Genomic DNA, 17,472 nt, shown 5'->3' with positions numbered 1-17,472 from the left:
TTTAAATCCAGTGATTTAAAATATAGTTCCTCCCCTGTAAATAATCATGGACTAATTTATTTATTAACTCAAATAAGAACATGGAAGTCTTTCTCTTCCCTGCGATCACAGGAATGTTCTTTTTTGAACCAGGAAAACAATACTTTCTGAGGAGTTGTGTCATCAGTAATTTATCAGACCAGAAAGAGAGGCAGAGATGCTTTAAAAATCAAGACCAGCATGTTTAACTTTTGGTTTGTCTGCTTTTTATGTTCTATAAGTATATATCAGTTTTAAATAGCAGGAAAAATTACGTATCACCTCTGTTCTACTATCTCAGCTTTGTGGATACATTGCAGAAGTCTTACTTTGAGGATTGTCAAATTGGTTTTGGATCAGTGTAACTCCTCTGACTGCCACAAATCTATACCAGGATAAATGTGTAAGGCTTGATCTAAGTCCATTGACGTTGAAGTAAATGCTTCCTTGTATTTCACATGCAAAGATGTGCTACAACTTCTACCTAAGTACTCATAGGAGTAAATCCTTGAAAGGTGGCTTTAAATGCAATTCTGAATCCTCGATCCTGCAAACATTTGTGCATGTGGATTCTGGGACTATTCATGTGCAAATAGACCTTGTTGCAAAATGTCCAAATGACAGAGACCTAAGAAGGATTTATAGTTGCTCCTTCAACTTCCTTTAAGCATTCTGATTAACATGCATGCATTGCTGTCCTTTACTAAAAGCTAATCACAATAAATAGTGTCACCTGGTCACATTCTGTAGGAAACGGCGAAAGTAATTTTCTCCTGTTTCACACATTTACTATTACCTTTTAGTCACTTTCTTCCTTCTAATTAGCTCCACCTTACCTATTTGCTAGATGAGATGTTTATTGAAAATTGTTTTCTCAAATCACGTACGCATTCATTACCGCTTCTACCAATGCATTAAGGCATCTGTAGCATTGTTATTCAGCTAAATTACAAAGCAAATTAGAAGCATGAGATTAAAGAGAATGAGAACAAAAGCAAAGAAAGGATGTTGAAGGCACTTAAGTTGTTAGTTTGTCAGAGAGGCAGAGAGATGGTCATTAACAACAGGATCTGTTATGAGGCAGAACTACTTGAAACATAAAGAGTTACTAGAACTAATCTTAAAATCCTACTGTTTTCCATTTATTTGTGAAAGTGCCAATTAGGTAAAAGCAGATCAATAATATTACGAGAGGAAGGTGGAAATCAATGTTACTCTCTTCTTATCATTTGCCTTCACAAGCACCTTTTCTTGTTCTATCCTATTAATTAACAAAAAGTATACTGGACAGATATGCTGCATTTTCTTCAAAGTATACAATACTGGTATATGTTCTAAGTTTCAAGAACTTGTAGCCTGAATTCAGTGTTTATTTGTCTTGCAATCTGCCACACTTAACTACTATTAAAGAGTTTCTAAAGAGGACTGTGTTGAATTGGGGAAAAAAAAGTTACATTTTACTGCCTACACTAAGATGTATCCCAAAATAGCTATTATGGAATAGATCGGGGTCAGCAACCCCCAACACACAGCCAAGCCAGGCTCTGGGCAGGCCCCTGCCAGCAGCAGGCAGCAGGCAGCAGGCAGCAGGCAGCAGGAAGGCTGCAACCTGCTGTGCTAGGGTCTGCGGAGACCTGGCCTGGCTTGTTGCTGGCAGTGGATACATGAGTGCCAGCCTCCAGATTGATGGCGGGGAAGGGGCTGGGGCTGCACTGTCACAACAAGTAGCATGCCCCTTGTGGCTCCCCCGTTGCCCACCCTGGCATACCACCATCTTCCAAGTCAGGGTTGGGGCGCTTTTAGCATTCTGCCCAAAATGCTGCCATCCTGGAATAGATGATTTCACAATAGGTATTCCAGTACATTTCCCTGTGTAGACAAGCCATAAAAAATGAAATTTAAAGTAAAACACTTCTTTATCTGTTTGGTACCTTACTGAACAACAACAAAAAAATTCTAGGAAAGAGGTATTAGGATTTTCTAGGCCTCCTAGGAAAGTTCTTAATGGCAAGTGGAGTTCTGTTTAAAACTTTCCAGAGCAAGGAGAAAGCATGCCTTACGATGAAAACATGATATTGGCTTCTCAGTGATTCTGAATATTTAGAAGAACACATTTTGAGAACACAGCAACTGAGATCCTATGACTCCCCATTTTTCTTTAGAAGCTCATTACTCATGTAATACAACAAGGCTGCTGCAATATCTGGGTTGAAAAAATGAAAGGAATGCACTCGAACAAAAATGGAATTCTCTTTAAATTAAAGTATTTCTGAATTATTATTAGATTTCCCAAACCCTTAGAAAACCCACATTCCTAGAAAAGTCCCACTGAGGGGATTTGCAACTCAGCTTCCCCTGGACTGTGCATGGCAGAAAAATGAGTGAAGCCTAATAATGGCCAAACAGAGGCATCAGAACAGCATTTTTAATGAGTTTTGGCTCCTCTGAGAGCTCTTAGTCTCCAACTGAGAACAATTTCTGCTCAATTATATTTTTGCATATTTTCTTCACTTACCTGAGCTGTTCTAAAATCAATCTAAGGGTTTCAAAATTTCCATTTACGGATCCTGGAAGGAATATACGCATGGATTTTTTTTCTGGCAAATGCCATCATGAAATTTTATTCCTAGTTCCTTGACTAACTTTTGCTATTTTACTTGGAAAAAAAGCACTTCTGGAGCTTCCTCTTGGCAGTTACATGAGATGACAATTAGAAGGAAGCTCAGCATGATGGGGACCTCTGAAAGGCACCTTATGGCTGTTCAGGACCACAGCTTGAAAGAATGGAGTGCACCCCTAACTCTTGTGGTAATGAGAGGCCAGTCAGATACCAGCATCCCTTACCCATCTGCATATTTACCACACCCAAGATCCAGAGATGCACAGCCAAGGATTCAAGGACCCACCTCTACGAATACCTACCCTTCCTGGGGAATGTAGTATGGCACTCTAACATCCTCTTTACATGTCAGGGGGAGTGAAAGCAAGAGTAAGCAGAGAAGGTAAAGATTTATTTCAGTCAACACTTTATTAATACGATGGTTTTTGATGGGGTTATGCACCATTACAAAAAAAAGGATGTCGTTGCGCATAGAACGAGGCTGTTATCAGTGCAAGTCATTTGGGGCCTTGTTACACCTTATGCTGTAAGCTGCAAAAATGCTGATTGGTGTTAGTGCTACCTTGGAGTTTGGAGCAGTCGCACCCTTAGTTTAGAAACCTTCTCTGACTGTTCCCCACTTGCACAGCTGTGCCTTGCCTCTGCTGAGCAGAGACAGGGTTAGGTGCTGTAGCTGTGAGTTGCCACTTGGAGGCTGGTGAGCCAAGACATGCTTTTATCCTTGCTCTACAGGCAGGGGTGTAAGAGATCCTGGGATACTGAGGAATTCAACTTAGGCGGCACATTTATGAGGACTGGCCACAACTTAATGGACCAAGATTTGGGTAGTGCAGATCAGAGATAATCCTTCCCGATGTAGGCCTAAACCACCTTATTAAAATATGCATTAATTACACATGTAGATGCACCCCTTTACAACTGTATTGCCTTGGACACACAATACATTTCATTTATATATAGAAATACAGAGGCTGATGGGATCAGGGTTTGGTTAAATCCCTGAACCTGCAAATATTTGTGTTGTCTCAAGAAAATCAGTGGACATGAAATCCATTAAATTACATGCTTAAAGTTTCTGTAGGATCCAAACTTAGCTGATAAAGCATAAGGAAGTATCTTTCTCTGAACTTCAGTGGGGTTTGGTTCAGACCTTTAAACTACAGGGTTTTAGAGAGAGAGACAACATGCAGTATTCCCTGGGCAGACTGGGCTCAACCCTCATGGGAGCTACATTGATTTATGGCACCTGAGAATCTGGACTTTAGTCTTCAATGTACAGAACAATACTGACTATGGTAAAAGTAACTATGAGATTGAATTCTTTCAAAAAGAATTAAATAGAAGCTATACTACATTTAAAAAATCAGCTAAAATTCATAGACACATATGCAGCAAAATAGTGTTTGTAGGTGGACATTGCAAACTGATAAAATGCCATCTTGGCTGACATTTGTTACGTGTCTCATTCGTTTTTCCACTGAAGGAAGGGCCATCATTAATTCCTACAGGTGATTCAAAAAGACAGCCATCACAACAAGACAAAGTCTCTCACACATCAGCCCTGTCACATTGTCAAATAACTAATAAGGATTTGACAGACACATAGGCAATTTGGATTACAAAGAACTAGAACAGAATAAGTAAATACAACCATTTTTTGGAAACACTGGACAGATTCTGATCTTGGTTATCCCAATATAAAATATAGATTTCACTCTACTGATTTTAACTACAGTCAGTAGAATTATTATAATTTAAATACCTGTATCTGAGATTAGATGCTGATCCTCCAATGAGCTAAGGATCACTTAATACTTAATTGAAAAATAGAAAAAATATGTCCTTTTGCTGTAATTAACATCCATATTTATGGAGCACACTGTACAACTATTCTTAGTTGTGTTTTTAATTTACAACGTTGGCACTCAGAGCTCTGATGGGCACAGGGGAAGAGTTCTAACACTAAAAAAATACTAAAATAAGCATAGTACATGAATACAACAAAATCATATTTTGTTGTCCTTTCAATCTACAGCAACAGATACAATATAAGCTCTCTCTATATTAAATATATAATTTAATATATAATAAAATATATATTTTTTCAGCAGGCTCCGTTGTTGTTCCTAAGTTTGAACTGTCTCCTTTCTCCAGTGCAGTGCTTTCCCTTTTTTCTAAAAGATTTACCTTAACCTTTCCTATTGGAAGTACCAGTAAGAAACTGTCCTGAAGCATTTCCTTCCCACATAAAAGCTAATAAATAATGGAAACAAAGTTGCAGTCATCACAAAAGTATTATTCTGACAAACCTGAAACTGGCCCAGTGTGTAAACTGCTATGAGCCAGCAAGCGTTCAAGTCCTTGCTTATATTCCAGTTGAACACCTTAGCTCTATATCGTATTTTCTTTTCCTGAATGCATCTACATTATGATCAATGCCCTTAAGTGGCACTAGTCTTTCTCCTTTGTTTTCTCTACAGTTTTGATGACTGCTAGCATGTTCTCCCTCTAGTACTATGTTACATTGTCAGAATAAAGTTTAAGCTTAACCACAGACCACCTCCTTTAACCAACATCACCATCAATGATTTGCCATACAAATCATATCAGCCCTTCACATAAACATTAATGAAAGAAAAGGGAGAAAGTTACATTACCGATGACCCATAACCTTCATCATCCTCCACCTCTTACACAGAGATCATATAGGAGTTTATGCTACAACTTTCACAGGATCCCCCAGAAGAACCCATTTCTTACACAGACAGGCCTCAACTTTGCAGTGAATAACACCATTGGCCATATCCACATGAGCAGGGGCATGCATTTCCAGCAGCACAAATAATACCAGCACATTTTTGTGTCACTACTTTGTACCAGAGTGAATGCCCCTGCTTGTGTGCTTTGCAGTGGGACACGTCTCACTGCTACATGTCCTGCAGGGAGGCCTGCCTTGGGCACAGGGTGCGTTAGCACGGGGCTAGCTGGCACCCTGTGCTCCTACCAACTGGGGAGCAGCACATGGAGACAGGGGAGCAGGCAGACCCTATCTCCACATTTGTCCCAGAGAATGCTACTTTGGCGTGCTTCGTGTCATTTTTTTCTTCTCGGTGTTTTTTTTAAATCCTGGTAGCAAATTTTGCCCCAGCGCTACAAAGCAGCAGTGCTACGCATGGTTTAACATGCAGCACATGCAGTTTGTGGTGCCACAAAATGGTTTGCGGTGTCACAAGCCACACGCGCCTGCATATCTGGATCCAGCCACTACTCATGGGAAACAGAGTTGCTAACCACAGCTCTCAGGTTGGAGCTTCAGCCACCCTTGGTGTGAAAAGGGATCCAGACCATTCTACACCATGAAAAGAGGGAAAGCAGTTTTGGGTTTGACTCAATATTCAGTGATAAGGCAAGGTGTAGAGAAGAGTGCAGGTCTGACACACTTGCTACCTATGTCACTGAAGAGATGTACTACTGGGCAAGTTTGAAAATTTTAACTGTGGATTACCATCAGGATTTTCTTCCAATGAAAGCTATTTAGCAGAAAACAGACTGACCTTCTCCCCTAGGCAATAAAGACAGAGAAACTTTAGTTTTTTTCTTTTGAGTTGTGATGACTGATACTTTGGGGACTTGAAGTTACTATTAATTAGTTGCAACAGTTTGGTCCAGATGTTATTCCATATATTACATGCCTAAGTCCACTTGCATGCCTAAAAGATGGATCTACTTCTGATTTTTGGCTTTTGGTAATAAACCTTCCATGAAATAGGAAGGGAAATTGATTTTTACTTAATGAAATATTCTGCTCCAAACAGTAAAGGTAAATATTTCACAAAATACAAGATATATTACAAATATATCCAACATAGACATAGCTTTACAAACACTGAACAAATAGGACACAAGAGAAGTATGAAAACAGGACAAAAAAGCACAAGACAAGTGTTCATCTTGTTGAATAAGGGGAAAAACTTTCTTACAAAAATCTGGTCCCCTGTTTTATGTCAGGTAGGAGGAACAAATCAAATGTATCAGTTTAGATGTATATTATACATGAATCCTTTTAGAATAGCAACTTTCATAGAGTATATCACAAGTACCACATAACAGTGCACAGTTGGACAACTGGAAACATTGTACTATCTGATTCCAGAAAGCCAAGAGTTAATTAGTCCAGATCCAAAACCAAATCTGCACCATGAACAAATTATGAAGGGTGAGGTGGAAGGTGGAGACATACTTTTCTGATTCATTTCATTATGATTCCCACCTAGGTATATACTTCCTTCATGTAAAAGAAAGGGAAAAAAGGCCAAACAGCATAAATTGTGAGAAACATTTAAAGTGTGGTAAAATTCATGATAGTCAAACTCTTGTAGCTAATCTCTTCCAAATCATCTTTGTTAGTTTTTGTTAATTTTTTCTCAATTTTAAAGTTTTTTTATCGTGAAAATAAAAACATAAGTATGTGATTTTTATGAGGGAGAACTTCCTATTCTGCATATCTGTCCTTTGCTCTGATTATTTTACTGATAAAAACAATTTCTTACTAATTCAGCTAAGAAAGGGTAAGCTGGCTACATTTCTATTTCATGCAGCATCATACACTGCTAATTTCTTATTTCATAATCTTTTCTCTTAGTGAAGCTCTGTGAACAAAGGAACCTGGTTTTTCAGTTCTCTTTGCACTTCAAAGCTGGCTGTCAGAAAAAATATTCTGACTTGTAAAGAAAACCAGTTTAGTTTGTCAATATGAAAACCTTCAACATAGTTTTTAGAGTATCTTTCACTGAATAAGAGAAACATGGACAAAACAAAGCACTCTCACCTGCTGTAATACTGAGGATAAAAACTGCAGTTTTAAATGGAGATCAAAAGCCTTTGATTTTTCCTAGATAGGGACAGAAGTTAAATAGAGAAGCAGAAAATATGTTAATTGCTGAAGTGGTTAAAATGCAGAAAACGATGAAATGAAGGTAAGAGATAGGATACAAATAAACAGAAAATAAAAGGAAGATTATATTTGATATGTATAACTAAAAATTATATTTGATATGTATAACTAAAACATAGGAAATAAAGACTATTTATTTCAACCTGCTGGTTAATATAGCTCATTAAAGATACAAGTACTTCAACATGGTTAAATTCTAATTTAACATGGTTGATACATTGTGTTTGTATGATGAAATAAACACGAAGCAATGACCTGAATCTAACGAAACAAAATGGCTCCAAGAAAGGCTACTTTTGTAGTAACCTTTACAAAAAAGATTCTTTTGCATTTACAGCTTCTGGATTTACATGAGAACTCTTTAAAATCAGATTTCTGCTTCTGCCAACAATAAACTCTGCACCAACTACTATGGGTGGCTCTAGTTTCAAAAGGGTTAATATCTTTATTACATTATCATTTTCAAGTTCTTCCAGCCACTGGTGAAATTAGCTCAAGAGGACATTAACTTTTTTTTTCTGTGGTATGTCTATATCTCCTTAACTTCTGCAGTTTTTCTTTTGTTATACTGCCCTCTACTTATTCAGTGTGTGCTTGCATCTATATTTATCAAGACTGTAGATCTTTTGTACAGGGAATCTTTAAAATTCCAGATGGGATGGCATTGGGCTAAATTTTCAAGAAGATCACGGGTTTTGGATGTCTCAATAAAGATGGATTGGACCTGATTTTCAAACATGCTGGGCAATCATAATGCCAGTTTGAAGTGAATGAAAGTTGCAAGCATTGGCAAACCCCAAATGTGGCTCAGGTTGGACATCCAAAATTGAAAGAAACCAAAAATGCCTGCTTTTGAAAATAGTGTATTTTTACAGATTTCAAATAAGTACATTTCCTGAAAACTCAGGTTCAGTCCCAGGGACAGTCAGGTGGAAATAAAATTAGCTCTTCCTGCATACATAAAACCAGCACTATTTGTGAATTTCTTCAGCCACAGCCCAGCAAACCACTTAAATTAAAGCATATCCTTGAATGCTTTATTAGATCAAGAAGTTAAGACCTAGACTTTGTCTATTCAGTAGGAACAAAAAACATTTTTCATGGCTCTTTTTTGGAAGTGTAAGTGTTTGCTTCAGCACCCTTCATTTTCATTCAGTATGTTGGGTGTCATTCTTCATTCCAGAGATATCTCAATTTCTACCACACAGTATATATTCAATTAGTCACAGATTTTGGCAAAAAGACGACTGTCTAAATTATTAACATAGAAATGGAAGTCACGATGTACCAAAAGCCAAGAATTTTTCCATGTGAAAAACTTAACAATCAAAATAGATCTCAAATGCTTGCCTATACATGGGATCTATCAGCTTAACTACATGGCTATATTTCTTCCAAAAGGAATATAGAAGTATAGTTATATTTTATTAGACCAACTCAAATAGCTGGAAAAATTCTTCTTAGCAAGCTTTTGGGTATAGATAACCTTCATTAGGCTGAAGAAGCACCTGCAGTTGGTGTGTGCTCTTCCTGGATGGAACAAATAGTAAAGAAGCCAGAGGCTGGTATGCATGCAAGGAAGGAAGGCAGTCAGTGAAGATGTAAATTGAGGAGTGAGTGGTGAGAGACAGGCTGAAGGGGGAAGGAGGAAAGGGGAATGAAAGTAGCTGGTAATTAGTAGAGAGGTACCTGAGGAGTCAGACGTTAGGCAGGTTATAACGTGTCATAAATGTGTCATAAACCCTGGCAACCCTATCATATCCAACTATGGAACCCTAACTGAGGAAACATCAGGTTTCGTTGAATCAATCATAAAACTGCTTGTCACCCAAAAAGCAAGTGCTGTCCAAGACACTACAGACTTTCTATGAAAACTTAAAAACATAGCCCACCTTCCCAGCAACACCCTCTTAGCCACTATGGATGTTACCAGCTTATATACCAATATCCCACACCAGGATGGCATCCAAGCCTGCTTTACATACCTACAAGAACAAGATGACAAAGAGTACAGACCCAAATATATTACTGACCCTATATACTTCATCCTCACACACAACACCTTCACTTTTAGTAACCAACACTTCCTCCAGACCATGGGCACCAAAATGGCCCCACAATATGCCAACCTTTTTATAAGCCACCTGGAAGAAGAATTCCTCAACGACTGAACCAACAAACCCTTGTTATACTAAGATATATCAATGACATCTTCATCATTTGGACTGAAAACCTCCAATCTCTGATTGTGTTCCATCAGAAATTCAACAATCATTACCCCTCCATCTGACTATCTCTTGAATACTCCAGCACCAACATCTCCTTCTTAGATGTGATGATCAGTATCAAGAATGGTAAAATACAGACCATGTTATACAAGTAACCCACAGACCAACATACAGATCTGTGAAGAACCAGCAATCACCCTAAACACCAAGAAAGCTGTAATATACAGCCAAGCCCTCAGATACCACCGAATTTGCACTGAGAAGAACACCCGGGATTGCCACCTCACAAATCTCAAAAAGGCTTTCAGTCAATAAGGAAACTTCTCCAGAGAAATAGATTGCATGTTTGAACAAGCCATCCGGATACCACATGAAGAACTGCTGCAGTACAGAAGGAAAACCTCTGTGAATTGCACACCACTGGTTATGACATATCACCCCTCCCTTGAACCTATACGGAAAATCCTCAAACAATTGTAACCCATACTAGAAGATGACCCAGTTCTTAAAGAGATCTTCCTAGAACCACCCATCCTAGGCTTCAAACAAGCACCGATCCTTGCTAACCTCATTACCAGAAGCAGATTTCCCATGACCCAAAACACACTGAATGGATCCAGACCATGCCATGACAAGAAATGTAAAACCTGCTAAAATATCTGCATATCTTTGTGCACCCCACAAAGAACCATCAGCCTTCCTGGATCTTACAGCTGCACCTTCAGAAATGTAATATATGTCATCCAGTGCACCAAATGCCCTGATGGAAAATACTTAGGAGACACCAAACAACAACTGCTCACCAGAATAAATGCACACCAGAAGTCTATTAAAGACAAGAATACACACTTATCTGTAGGGACAACATTTCTCACAGAAATACCACTCTCCAATCTCTCAGTTCTAATCCTAAAAGGGAATTTACAAAACACTTTTCAAAGATGAGCCTATGAACTTCAATTCATCAACCTCCTGGATACAAAAGATCATGGACTACATATAGACACTGGATTTATGACACATTATAACCTGCCTAACATCTGATTCCCCAGGAACCTCTCCACTATTTACCAGCTACTTTCATTGCTATTTCACTATACTTTATTACTGGGGGGAGCTACTTACTCTCCCCCAGCCTGTCTCTCACCCACTCACTCCTCAATTTACATCTCCACTGACTGCCTTTCTTGTATGCAGTAATGTAATTTATAAGAATGCAAATTAAGAGGTTTGTGTACTGTTCACTATAAAATATACCCACTTCAAAAAAAAGGCACCTGTCCCTAACAGACAAATGGTCATTAAGAGGACACTGGCAGATCCAACTTGCCTCAATATGTAGGATTCATAAATATAAGCTTGTACAAGACTTAAAATGAGTAGAAAGATTTCCAAGGAAACGTAAAAAGTATATTTAATTGGAAAAACATGTTTTTATGCTTGGCATTTATACTGGGAAGGGCTATAGCTGTTCCACCCAGGGATGACAGTCCATTGTGCTGGGTGCTGTACAATTGACTGGGAAAATAAAAGATAATCAGCATTTCAAGAGCCCATAAACTGAGTAGATATTTATGTTTAAATAAACAAGCTCACAGGTTCTGATTCAGTGAGATATTTGGCGTGCTTAAATTTAATGTCCAGTAGAAGATCACAGAATCTAAGCTCGTGCTTAAAATGAACAAGCCTTTTCCTAAATAAGGGTGAACATTTTTGTAGACATTGAAGTATTTTAGGGATTCAGATGAGAAACAATATCTAACGTTATAGAAGTTCATAAGAAGAGAAAATGAAATTGACTGCCAAAATAAAAATAATGTAATTATTTTAACTGCCTAAGCAATGAGATACACAACTAGCAAATAGCAGGGAGGAAGTGCTGTGGGCAAAATGGTCCAGGAACTATACAAAGATTTTTTGGTAATATCTTTTATTGGACCAACTGTATAGTTTGGAAAGATGATGGATAAGCTTTTAGGCACAACATACCTTTTCTCAGATCTGGGAAAGAAACAATATCACCAAAAATTCCTTGCCAATAAATAAACAAACCACCACAGAAAAATATAAAATAATTTCTGTTTTGCTGATATAAGGACTGATTTGTAAAAAAGGCTGGGGATCATGGTTTCTGTTCATTTTGATTATTGTTTTTTTTTAAATAAAAAGTAGGAAAAGCACATTTACAATGTTGGGTTTCAGGGGTGACTGGTGCCTCTTGAGTCGGGAGGGGCACAATTTGTGGGCATGCCCAGGGATGGGCCAAAAGCTCCATATCCACACCTATACTACTGCACCATGGCTTAGGGGCCCCCCTGCCCAACATGCTGCTGGCCCATGTGGCAAAAAAACCTGCCCCATCCTGAGCAGTGCTGAGTTGGGGACCAATCTTGGGGGAGAGGGAGGACACATGCCCCCCTGTGCCTTCCCTACCAGTCTTTTGTGTTGGGTTTATTATGACATTGGTGAAATTACCATCGATAATATATCTGAAATCTGACATATTCCTGCTCCTGAAAACAGTAATATGAGACAATTAAAATTCTCAACTTATGCTACTCTCAGCATCAATACAATTAAGACCTCCTCAGACTACTTTAAAAAAATGTGTCTTTTGTAGTAACATGCTTTATTCAATTTTACAAGAAAAGAAGGAAAAATATAGTAAGATATAAAGAGAAATCTTGTTAGAAAGTAAATTGTACATCATGCCTTGCTAAAACAGAACTTAAACTGCAGGCTCTAATCTTGTTTAATGATGAGAATAAATTTCCAGGTATACCACAAATATATAAAGCAATAAAATCCAAGGATAAAATTTTAAAACTTAAGTCACGCTTCTAAATCCATATTCAGTCACTCATATATAAATTGACCTGACTTCAACAGCATTGAGCACCCATAAATCCCAAGTGAAAGAAACAACAACATTTCTGTAGTTTGAAGGCTTGGTGTTATATTTAAGACTCTTGTTATATTTGTTATATATTTATTTTTAAATCCCACAATCTGGTAATCTTTTTTAAGTGCCAGCTCGCCAAGCGAGCTCATATGAAGCTCCAACTCTCAGTTCTGAGAAAGCAAAGGCCAGATATATAGGTGCCTAATGATACAAATAGTCACTCACTGGAATTTTCAAAAGCACCTTGGTGCCTAACTCCCAATGGTTTTTGTGTGAGGCAGGTGCTTAGGGGCTTTTGGGTACCTCAGCTCTCAGTGATTTCAATGATGGCCACAAACTCATGATTACAGGAAAGAGCTTGAAAATGGGAAACTTGAGGTTCGAAACCCAGAAGGCAGATAGGAAGAGTCCAACATATATAATTTTGTTTAAAAAGCCCCAACAACATGACTTTAGGCACACTTCTGAATGCTTCAGGATTAGCAATATTGAAGATGTCCGAGCTACCTTTCCCCCAACTTGATTTTCTTAAATGAAATAATCACTCTTGTTACATTACACTTAAGATGTGATTAACCAGTTAATCGTGACTTAAGTTGTTGCCTTGCCACACATTAATGCAATTAATGGCTTTTTAACAGGGGACCCTAACCCTGTTACCCAAGTGAGGGGAAGAGAAAAGGAGGAACAGGAGCTGGAGTCATGGGTTTAGACAGGAGGGACCCATGTCAGGGAGCCAAGGTCCTACTCCTTTAAGAAAATGGAGCGGCATTAATCAAGAGATGAGACATGCCTGTGGACCATGAGATGAGGCAGGCATTTGGCTGGTGAAAAGGGCCTGTGGACTCTTAAGCCCTTGCCAGAAGGTGGGCAGAGGGATGGAAAAAAGGAAGAAGCCTGGTCAGTGGGGCAAGAAGATGCTCTGATGCTGTGCCAGTTGTTGTGTATCAGAGACCTCAGAGGTCCAGATGCTATGATCCTGGGAGGAGTCACAAACAGTAGTGGTCCAAACCCTCCTGTGACATTTGTGTATTCTGGGTGAGAGGACTGCTACTACAGTGGTCACGATCCTTTTTCTGTTTTGTTTCCTTTTGTACTCTAGGAAGAGGAACGTTTTAGAAAGGCAACAGCCTATGTTTTTGTTGGAGTTAAACCAGGGGGCTGGGAGTGGCTGTCTGGGAATGTGCAGAGGTTATAGCGGGGCGTCAGTGAGGCACAACAAGGCTTAATGCCTGCCAGAGCAGGGCATAAGCTGGAGATGGTTGTAGGCCGAGAGAGCCAGGGGCCTGCCAGACACGCTGCTGGAACTCAGCGTCCACAGCTGTTGGGGCTGAGAGTCCCCTTAATTGCAGGACTCCTGGCCTTAGCTGCTTATCGTGCATCCCCATGGTGGGGAGCCCCTTCAGGTGACAGGGCTTTCAGCTGCAGGGGAGACCCTGCTATAAGTGGAAATTAAAGCATGATAGCAACCAGCTAAAAAGTCAGTATACATTTCTGAGGTCTAAACCAATTTTTTTTGCAAAAACAAACAAACAAACAAAAAAATATATAAAAAAACTGTACCTCTAACAACCCATCAAGTGACCACTGTGGTTCACCTGGCAAAGCAAAACATACTTTGACAGTTAAACTATTTTAGTCCTGTTACACAGTTTACACCATGAACCCATAACCATTCCAGTGCTTTCACGCATTGTACTCTTCAGACAGTTTGCCTCTGAAAAGTCTATGCCAGTCCCCCCTCCACCACATGAGGTCTGCCATTTCTTTCCCATCATCTTCTGTGTTTCTGTAGTACCAGTACATTTCACACAGCCCCATCTTAATACAGTCCTGAACTGTGAAGTTTGAGCCAAAAGGGCAGGTTAGCATACCCCACTTGAATACGCCAGATAGTAGTGCCCATTTACACTCAGTCCCCTTCAGTGCTGATTCTTTTCCAAGTCATGGTGAGCCACTGCACTGAATGCATTTCACCTTTCTCTTCATTCTCACAATTTAGCTGTACCTTTCTTTTCCATTTCCAATTATTCCTGTGTTTTCACCAACCTTAAATATCTCTAAAACATTACCAAACAGGGCTCCAAACAGTTCACCCCAAATCCCTCTGCCACACCTTCTCTCAGACTGTGGCACATTATGTAGCAAACCCCACCATGAGGTGGAGCTGGACCATGTTGCCCTGTGCCTCATCGGCATATAAATTATGCAGGATTCCAGGACTCATGACAAGAACACCCAGTTCCAGTCACGAGCTGGTGTTAATTAGCACATTGATCCTTTGTGGGGAGGGTGGGTATTTGTATTACACACACACAGTGAGCAGTGCTGAGCTCCAGGGTCACCACTGGCTTGTAACACTGTTGACTCTGCTGTGGTCCAGTCTAATGAACAACATGGTAAATTATGAATCTTTTGGCTTTAGACTGATATCATGCATAGTTTGTACTATATAAAAGTAGGTATAGAAGTGCTGCTTAAAAGTGTGTTTATGGAGTATCTGTGCTAAAAATTACAGCAGTTTCAAAAAAGGGTAAAATGCATCAATTCTGGATGAAATGAATTATTACAGGCATATTTACTTCAAAGTCAGTGTTTTCAAATTTGCCCCACATTTCCATGTGTTCACAGAGAGCAGGATTGGATCTAAGGCAGGTGGGGAAGAGGCTGCAGGGAGAGAAGTTGGGTGGGTAAGGGTGGAAGGCAAGGGGCCCACCTGATCCCTGGAGATTTATTTTCCCTGCTGCAGCAATGGGAGGGGGATAAATTCAAGGCAAACCTCCAGTAATTAGAGTCAATACCTGGAAAATGAGAACAAATTTATACATTTATAAATAATAGAATTTAATTATTGGGAGGTCACCTTTATATTCAGAGTCATCGTGTATTCAAGTAAATACATTTAGATATGCATTTAGATATAACTTCCTCTTTAGGCAGCTGAAGCTACTCTTCTGACATCATATATTCTCATCTTCAGTATTTTATTGTAATATGTTGGTCAGCCAACTTAGAAAATAGATGGTGTCATTTGGAAGAGAGATAAAAACCCTCTTAAAATACCTGCCAAGAATAGGAATGAAGTTAGCCCACATGTTTCTCTTCTATAGTGAAGCTTCGGCAAGTTCCGCTATCAATTCCTCTGAGACCATGACTATGAATAGTATTTGGTTTTCTTGACTTCTTTATTGCAGACAAAAAGATATACAATAGCCATGGATGACTAACTCTAGATCTTGTGGGGGGGGAAGAGGGTACATAGCCAGCAACACTTTTGGTTCACTTCCAAAGGTTCTTTCCTTTCCTTACAAACCTGTATTACTGAGAAGCATTTTCAAAAAGTGAAATATTTGCATGATTTCTAACATCCTTGTAAAAATGGTAAAATCATGACAACTAATAAGCATATTTCATAGACATTAGACATTAGGCCTGGAAAGGACCTCAGAAGATCAAGTCCAGCCCCCATAAATTTGTTAGAGTTAACATAAAAGAGGAAAAAATTAACCATTCATTGTTAGCTTTGCAGGATGTACATTCATCCACAGTTGAAAAGTATTTCCAGAAAACACAGACATAAAATCTGCAGCTTAACAGGAAAGGACTAATTAGGCACATTTACACGAATTGCTTACTGTGGAGCTGACTAATTAGCTATGCAGTAACTGTTGTGTGTCTACATGTGTACCCCTATTAGGCTGGAATAAACAAGTTTACTCTACAACTGTGCACTTGTAAATACAAGAGTGTAAAACTCTGCAGCAGTGCACTTGTAGATGCTGCCCTGTCTGGGTGGGGCACAAGGGTTCTTCAGTGCATAGGCTACCTGCCACCTAGCCCCACACCAAAGCACCCTTGTGCTCCATCCAGCCCCTCCACAATACATTCAGCCAGGTCAGAGGAGCCGTGGGCTGGCAGATGACCCCCCAGTCTCCCTGCTCCCTCAATGTGCTGTGCTCCTGGGTGCCCAGGAGCAATAAACTCCACAGCAATAAGCCCTGGAGTTTATTCATATGCAGTAATAAGCATGTTTAGCTATAACCCATTTTAAAGTTCACAGAAATGTAGCTTTTTGTAATGTTACTATCTCTAACCAAAGCACAAAGCTCTTTGTTTACAAATTTTCTACTTCCTCACTATGTTACATAAAAGCTTCTAAAACAAAACAACTTCAGCCCCTTCTCAGTAGGCTCATAAGGTAATTGCAGAACACTCCATTCTTGACAAATGAAAGATCTGTGTGGACAGTGTACTGCTAACAATGAGCTTTCACACATTAAGCAGTAAGGAACTATATTTGTGTTAGCGGAAGCAGAAGTCTCTGGTAGGAGGCATATTGTGCATCGTTTGAGTGGCATAAAAAGCCCATTGCTACTTGTCTATTGCCATAATGTATCATAGCTTAAGTTATACCCACACACGAACGCCTTGGACATTAGTTAACCACATGCCTACGTCACAATGAAAGGAACTCGCAGTCTTGTGCTCAAAACAAAAGCCTCTCTTATTCAAGACATAGAAGATTCCTCACTGCTTGCTAGCATAACTAATTTTTATCTTGGTATGTACAGACAGTCCATCTCATACACTTGAAAGAATTGGATTATGTTGAAACAGAGGTCAGTATATACAAGCTTTTATCCATCCCAAGGTAAATCAACATCATCCAAAAATAAAGTCTGAGTAAAAATCTAATAGACTTCACTTTGCCAGATGCGCAAAAAGGATCTGGTCAAAGTCAATTAGAGAT

General features: G+C 39.2%; 1 protein-coding gene across 3 annotated transcripts in view; it reads right to left on the bottom strand.

Moving 5' to 3' along the window:
- Positions 1-17,472, bottom strand: part of MYRIP (myosin VIIA and Rab interacting protein) — a 396,401-nt gene that overhangs the window by 16,610 nt on the left and 362,319 nt on the right. The gene's annotated exons all lie outside the window — the stretch shown is intronic.

This window comes from Crocodylus siamensis, chromosome 5 (assembly GCF_052110815.1).
Source record: "Crocodylus siamensis isolate JL-2025a chromosome 5, ASM5211081v1, whole genome shotgun sequence".
Taxonomy (NCBI): domain Eukaryota; kingdom Metazoa; phylum Chordata; order Crocodylia; family Crocodylidae; genus Crocodylus; species Crocodylus siamensis.
This window is presented reverse-complemented; position numbering and strand designations above follow the sequence as displayed.